Source organism: Cibotium barometz, chromosome 50 (genome assembly GCF_041138505.1).
Source record: "Cibotium barometz isolate CiBa-2024 chromosome 50, ASM4113850v1, whole genome shotgun sequence".
Taxonomy (NCBI): domain Eukaryota; kingdom Viridiplantae; phylum Streptophyta; class Polypodiopsida; order Cyatheales; family Cibotiaceae; genus Cibotium; species Cibotium barometz.
This window is the reverse complement of record NC_141095.1, coordinates 17,992,962-17,998,931: the sequence shown is the minus strand read 5'-3', so window position 1 is coordinate 17,998,931 and position 5,970 is coordinate 17,992,962. Positions and strand designations below refer to the sequence as shown.

The following is a 5,970-nucleotide window of genomic DNA, read 5'->3' as shown; positions in this document are numbered from 1 at the left end:
TGCATACAAACCAGCTAGAATATCCCAAGCCTGTTTTGTTGTTTTAGCTGAACGAATATGTGGGGTGATGTTACGTTTGACAGAAAGTGTAATCAAGGCATGAGCCTGTACATCTTTACCATCCCAACGAGCTTGTTTAGCAGTGGGTAAAACAGCAGCAATAGTAGAGCTACTAGAACCTGCAATATCCTCAACAGATCCTACATCCAAAGAACCTGGACGTACATCCATACCCTGCACAATGTTCCACACTCCTTTTGCAACCAAAACATGCTGCATCATGTATGCCCAAAGTGGGTAGTTGCTGTCTCCATCCAGCACAGCAGCAGCAGCACAGCAGACAACATGCGAAATACATCATTGCTGTTATTAGCCATGGCCACTGACTGAAACTGATGCAAAAGCTACCTGTAATGAAGCAAAGACTGAACAGAAAACAACTTCTGCTATGTAGCACGACCCACAATAGAATGTGTGCCTATTTTGCAGAAAATTGCACTGTCAAAATTTCTGCACAAAATGACGAACACACCTGTGCAGAACTTGAAATGCAAAAACGGAGCCCGAAACGACCTCAGATACAATTTCTGAGAACGCCAAACCCTTCGGGCATATTTGCAAAGTATAGGGACCTGCAAGCGCTCGTGAAAGCTCACCTCAATCGGAGAACATGAGTCGGAGGGTGCTGATGACAGTGTAGCCCTGGGAGCCGATGCCTACTCTGATACCAATTGTTAGAATTAGGGTTGCAGGAAAGCACACAAAGCTTGGAGAAGAAGAAGCAAGAATGCACACAACACACAATGTATTAGATTGTGTCAATGTACAAAAGATAAGTTAGCCCTAGAATGATGAGCATATATACAAGCCGGGGGAAAAAACCTCCTAAAGAAGGAAAAAGTACCCCGGCGATCCTAAGTGTGTTCACACACATCACTGCCTATGTATATGGCAACACTTGTGTTCAAAAAAGATATTATGGACATGTTGTGAAAGGAGCCTCAAGACATAAAGGAGTATGTCCTCAAGACTTGCAAGATGAGTACCGCATGCATGAAGTTCATGAGTTTGACACAAAGTACATGCTACATCACATGTGCGATATGTTGAAACATTGTCGGCCTAAGTAGTGTGGGAAGGAAGACCAAAGCTCCCCATGTGAAGGACTTGGATTGGAAGCATGCTAAAAAATGCACCACAAGGAGCCACACAAGTGGGACTAGTAGCGGAAGGCAAGAGCAAAGGGACTTCACACCTTAGGAGTATAGGGAAGCGAGCACTACGAGCTTGGATGGTAAGTATTTCTTCCATGAACTTTCTTCCATGGACTTTTCTTTTGTGGACTTTTCTCTGCTCATTTGGGTCCATATAAGTCTGATGAATTTGATTTGGGTTTGCTACATCATGCAACGGTTCGTCATTGTCCTACAAAGGAGGAGTATTGGTAATCATACGAGAATGGCGTTAAAGAATTATTCAATTAGATTGATGGCAAGGTCGAGCAAGTTAATTGGACCGCTATTATAGGGCGTTAAGTATCCCATTCTCTTTGATCTCAATCTATAGAAAGGTGGACAAAGCCATCATTTGTAATACCTGAGTATAAAAAGACATTTTTTTCTTCTCTAATTTTCTATGTACGCTCTAATTCTTGTTCTTATTATGTTCATTGCACATTGTACTTCTAAAAAAACTAAAGTTATAAAGTTTGGTTGTTATAATTTCAACCTATAGTTTTTGTCAAGGTGTTGAAAAACAATTTTCTTCATTGGCCTTGACAAATTGTTTTTGCATGCTAGAAAAGCATGCATGCACAATCTTGCACCCTTACTATTTGCGAATAATAGAATCATTTTGAAATTAATTTGATTTTATCTCAATAAGAAGCCTCCTTTTGCATTGCACGATCCCATTCTCAAGACCCTTCAAGATGCAACTAGAAAGAGCCTCACTTAATAAAAATTTGTCTTTTAAAAAAAGAGAGTAGTATTATATAATAGAGGCAATCTTATTTAGAAACATCAATCAAATCCAAGAACCTTCAACAATGAAAATTTTTGACAATGTTTTATTGATTGTTCCTTTGATATTCAAGACATTAAGAGCCTTCTCCAAATCCTTTACACACACCAAAAAGCCATTTATTTAGTTGTGTAAACTAGTAAATAGCAAAGTACATGATTTATGTCTTGGTATTATTATGAAAGCAACATTACAGAAACCAATATGACGTATGTAAAGAAAGTCATATTGGAAAAACTAAAATTCTAGTAGGTACATGAGAAATATACCCCCATGATGACCCAAACGATAAATATCTCCACACCCAACAATATTTTGTAATCTATTTTCGCTTCCCTTCAAGGCGGCCCCCTTCAATTAGACGTCAGAACTAGTAATTTTGCCTTCTATTTTTTAAGAGCCTCCATCTCTTTGATCTTGGACTGGACGAATTCCAAAAATTTTTCTGGAGGGGGCAAGATTTTCTTGACGGATGGATACTCCACCACGCGTTTGATCCATGCGTTCAGATGAGGACATTGCTCGTCCTCCGGAAATTTGAAATTGCCTACCACTTCATATACCATGAAGAATGAAATGAAAGGAGCGAAGGCAATGTCCACCAGACCTATGCTATCTCCTCCGAAGTAAGGTTTCCCATCCCCCCCCCCCCACATCGCGCAGAGCAGAGTCCAGGGTCATGAGGATGTCTGTGAAATCCTTCTTGGCTTCCTCTTCCTGTGGGTTCATAAGGATTCGAGTGCCCGCCAAGTAGCACTGAAACATTCATCAGAATAGGAGAGATTAAATATCAGAATGTGTACCACGAAATGCAACCCCGAGATCCAACCAGCGTTAAAGGTTGTTGTCCAGGCAATTCTTAAGCACAATCACAGACGAGGTAGATGTAGAGCGATGCTTACCTTTTTATCCACATAGTCGGCCCAGAAGCGCGCCACAGCTCGTTGGTAAGGATCCTTGGGGACGAGACACTTGTCTTCCAATGGCCAAGTCTCGTCGATATACTGGACGATGATGAGGGACTCACAGATGGGCTTCCCATTCTCCGTGAGGGCAATTAGAACTCGCGTGCCGAACATGCTCGGCCATGTCGTCAAAACCTGCACATTTTCTGTAGCCATGACGGAATACAGCGTCTTGAGTAGACCAACTGCAATAATATTAGAGGGAGAGATCCTTGTGCACTGCCGTGTGATTCTCAAACTCTCTTCCCTAGTTTAATGGGTCAAGCCATCGGTTTCAACTTTCCACAGTGCTTGAAAAAGAGCCAGTATGGGCCGCCATGCAAGCTTTTAGTCTAACACTACTTAGGACTCACGAAGTCCTCACGCGTGATAGATGATGCTCTTGGAAAGTGGCCTTACCTTGCTTAATCAACCTTTGATCCAAAAAGCATACTTTTCTATTTTGAAAGGATATATAATCGTTTTTTGGATCATACGTTTCTATTTTTGAAAGGATATATAATCGTTTGCCAACTTTTGTTTCCTTTTCCCTATATCTAGGATGGCTTGGAGACTCACTTTGCTTGGTCTCAAGGTGGGGTCTTAAAATATCTTTAATTTCAACAATATGGTAGTATCTTTAAATATTCTTAATTTCAAAAAATAAAAATATAATATTTGTTTATAAATCTCAACATTTCATTAAAATTTTCATGTTTGGTCTTGGTTAAGCCTTAGCATTCAATTTGCTTGTACACCTCTCTCTCTCTCTCTCTCTCTCTCTCTCTCTCTCTCTCTCTCTCTCTCTCTCTCATGGGTCTTAGTGTGGTTAAGGCTCTCGCTTATGTTTGCAAGTGCATGGATTTGATCGTTTTGATCGCGTCAAATGAGTCATTAATTACTCCTTGGCATTGTTGCTTCTATGCTAAAAACAAATCAAATCAAATCAAACCTCATACAAAAGTAGCAACCACCATTATTTGTGGTCGGTGCCTTTGTATATGTATATGTGCACGTGCAGAAATGCACACATGTGACTCTGTGTGTGTGTGTGTGTGTGTGTGTGTGTGTGTGTGTGTGTATCTGCTCATGCAGCAGGAGGCTTGTGATCCGCTAATTCAAGAATTTAGGCTTCAAGCTTACTTGAAAAAAGCTGATAAGGGTCCCAAGAAAATCTTCTTTTGAGTGGAGAGGTTTTACCTCTACATGTTTTTTTGTTAGTGTCTGTCTATGGAAGATGACAACTTCATGCATAAAGTTGTGAGAATTACGCATTAACTTGTGAAGTTTAAGCATAAGGTTGTGGCCCAAGCTTAATTTCAAGGTCATAAATTCCAAAAATCTATATAGCCACCCTAGTTGCCCTATCAAAAAAAGTGTCAGATTTCACCAACCCTCAAATCTCACCAACCCTCAGAAAAATCATAAACTTATTGGAATTACCTGTAAGTTGAGTGTAGAATTACATGGAAGGTTGATGAAATTATGTGGGAAAATTGCATTGAAAATGCACTAAAACAAATACCATTTTGCAAAAATCGCTAGGGCACTACCCTCACACCCTGTAGGGATGTTGCCCCTTGACCCGACCAAGACACTATCCCTCGACCCTACCCTGATGTGGCATAGCGAAGCCACAAGGGGCTACTTCCCTTGACTCCGTGTTGAATGGGACTGTCCCCAAGATTGATACCTCAACTACGCTGATCAACACATGCGCATAAGGTCATGAAGAACACTAAGCACAACCAAACCACCCACTGTGAGTGTGCATCCAACATAGCTACAATAACTGGTCAAGCATCAAGGCCATATATCTTTAGAGGTCGAAGCCATCATACTAGTGCCCATATAGGCTTCGGTTCCCTTTCCTGGAATTGGCCCACAGTCCAACGATAACTCACAAACAAACAAGACCATGAGCACTATCAACCTGGACATAGAGACCTAAGAGGCAAAAGGAACACCTAAAGTGCCCCTCTCATCCATAGCTTCCTCAACCAGGATACTCAATTGAATGACCAACCTATTTTGGTCAAATTCCAAGAGAACTAGAGTTCCATCTACCCCATTGACTCAAAGAGTTTCATCCTTTGAAATCAGACTTGAACCTAGTGATTGAGCTACACCACCCAAACATCCAGCCTATCAAGTGGCTTTGAGACATCACCATGAGGACAAGGAGCAAAGATGGATCCATGAGGACAAGGAGCAAAGATGGATCCATGATCACCTCCTTGAAGCCCAAGTTAGGGTTGAAAGCCAACTACCACATGCAAATAACCCTAGACTTTCGTCCTCAAAATCCATAGGGTTGATAACTGACCCTATGTCATAGCCACCCCCCATCGAGTTTGTAAGATTCCTCCCCCAACCCCCCTTTTTGATGTCTAGTATATTCCCCTGTAATCAATTCCCTTTTCTGAAATATAAGAGATCTTGTTTGTGGTTGTTTTAACCTAGAGAGAGAAAATATTCTAGAGAGAGAATATTCAGATTTTGAATATTTTTGGATAGAAAAATATCTCTTATAATTCAGATGAGTTTCCCTGAAACAGAAATTTAAAAAAATTTTCCAATGTGCAATTGGAATTAATTGGAAATAGGTATAAAGAACCTTAGCCTAAGGGTCTAGATTTTCATAAATCTTTAGACTATGGTCCAATTAAGGTTCCTATGGGCCAATAGCATCAATCCATGTGTAGGGAGGAGATAAATCCAAATTGTAAAAGAAGATACCCAAAAATGAGTAAATGCTCACATAAGATGACGAGTTGAAAATGTACAAGGTTTATTAGTAAATAAACACATATGTAAGGAAGGGGAGTTCTTTAAAGGAGGTGCATATTTCACATAAGATGAAGAGTTGAAAATGTACAAGGTTTATTAGTAAATAAACACATATGTAAGGAAGGGGAGTTCTTTAAAGGAGGTGCATATTTCACATAAGATGAAGAGTTGAAAATGTACAAGGCTTATTAGTAAAAAAACTATGACACATGTG

At 40.2% G+C, this 5,970-nt stretch overlaps 1 pseudogene across 1 annotated transcript; it reads right to left on the bottom strand.

Moving 5' to 3' along the window:
• Positions 1-2,119: 2,119 nt before the first annotated feature.
• On the bottom strand, positions 2,120-3,345 carry LOC147609884 (putative glutathione S-transferase parC; annotated as a pseudogene). Its single transcript, XR_015264162.1, has 2 exons — positions 2,925-3,345; positions 2,120-2,778 (listed from the first exon to the last, which is right to left on the bottom strand). The product of XR_015264162.1 is annotated as a putative glutathione S-transferase parC (transcript).
• Between the last annotated feature and the right edge of the window lie 2,625 nt (positions 3,346-5,970).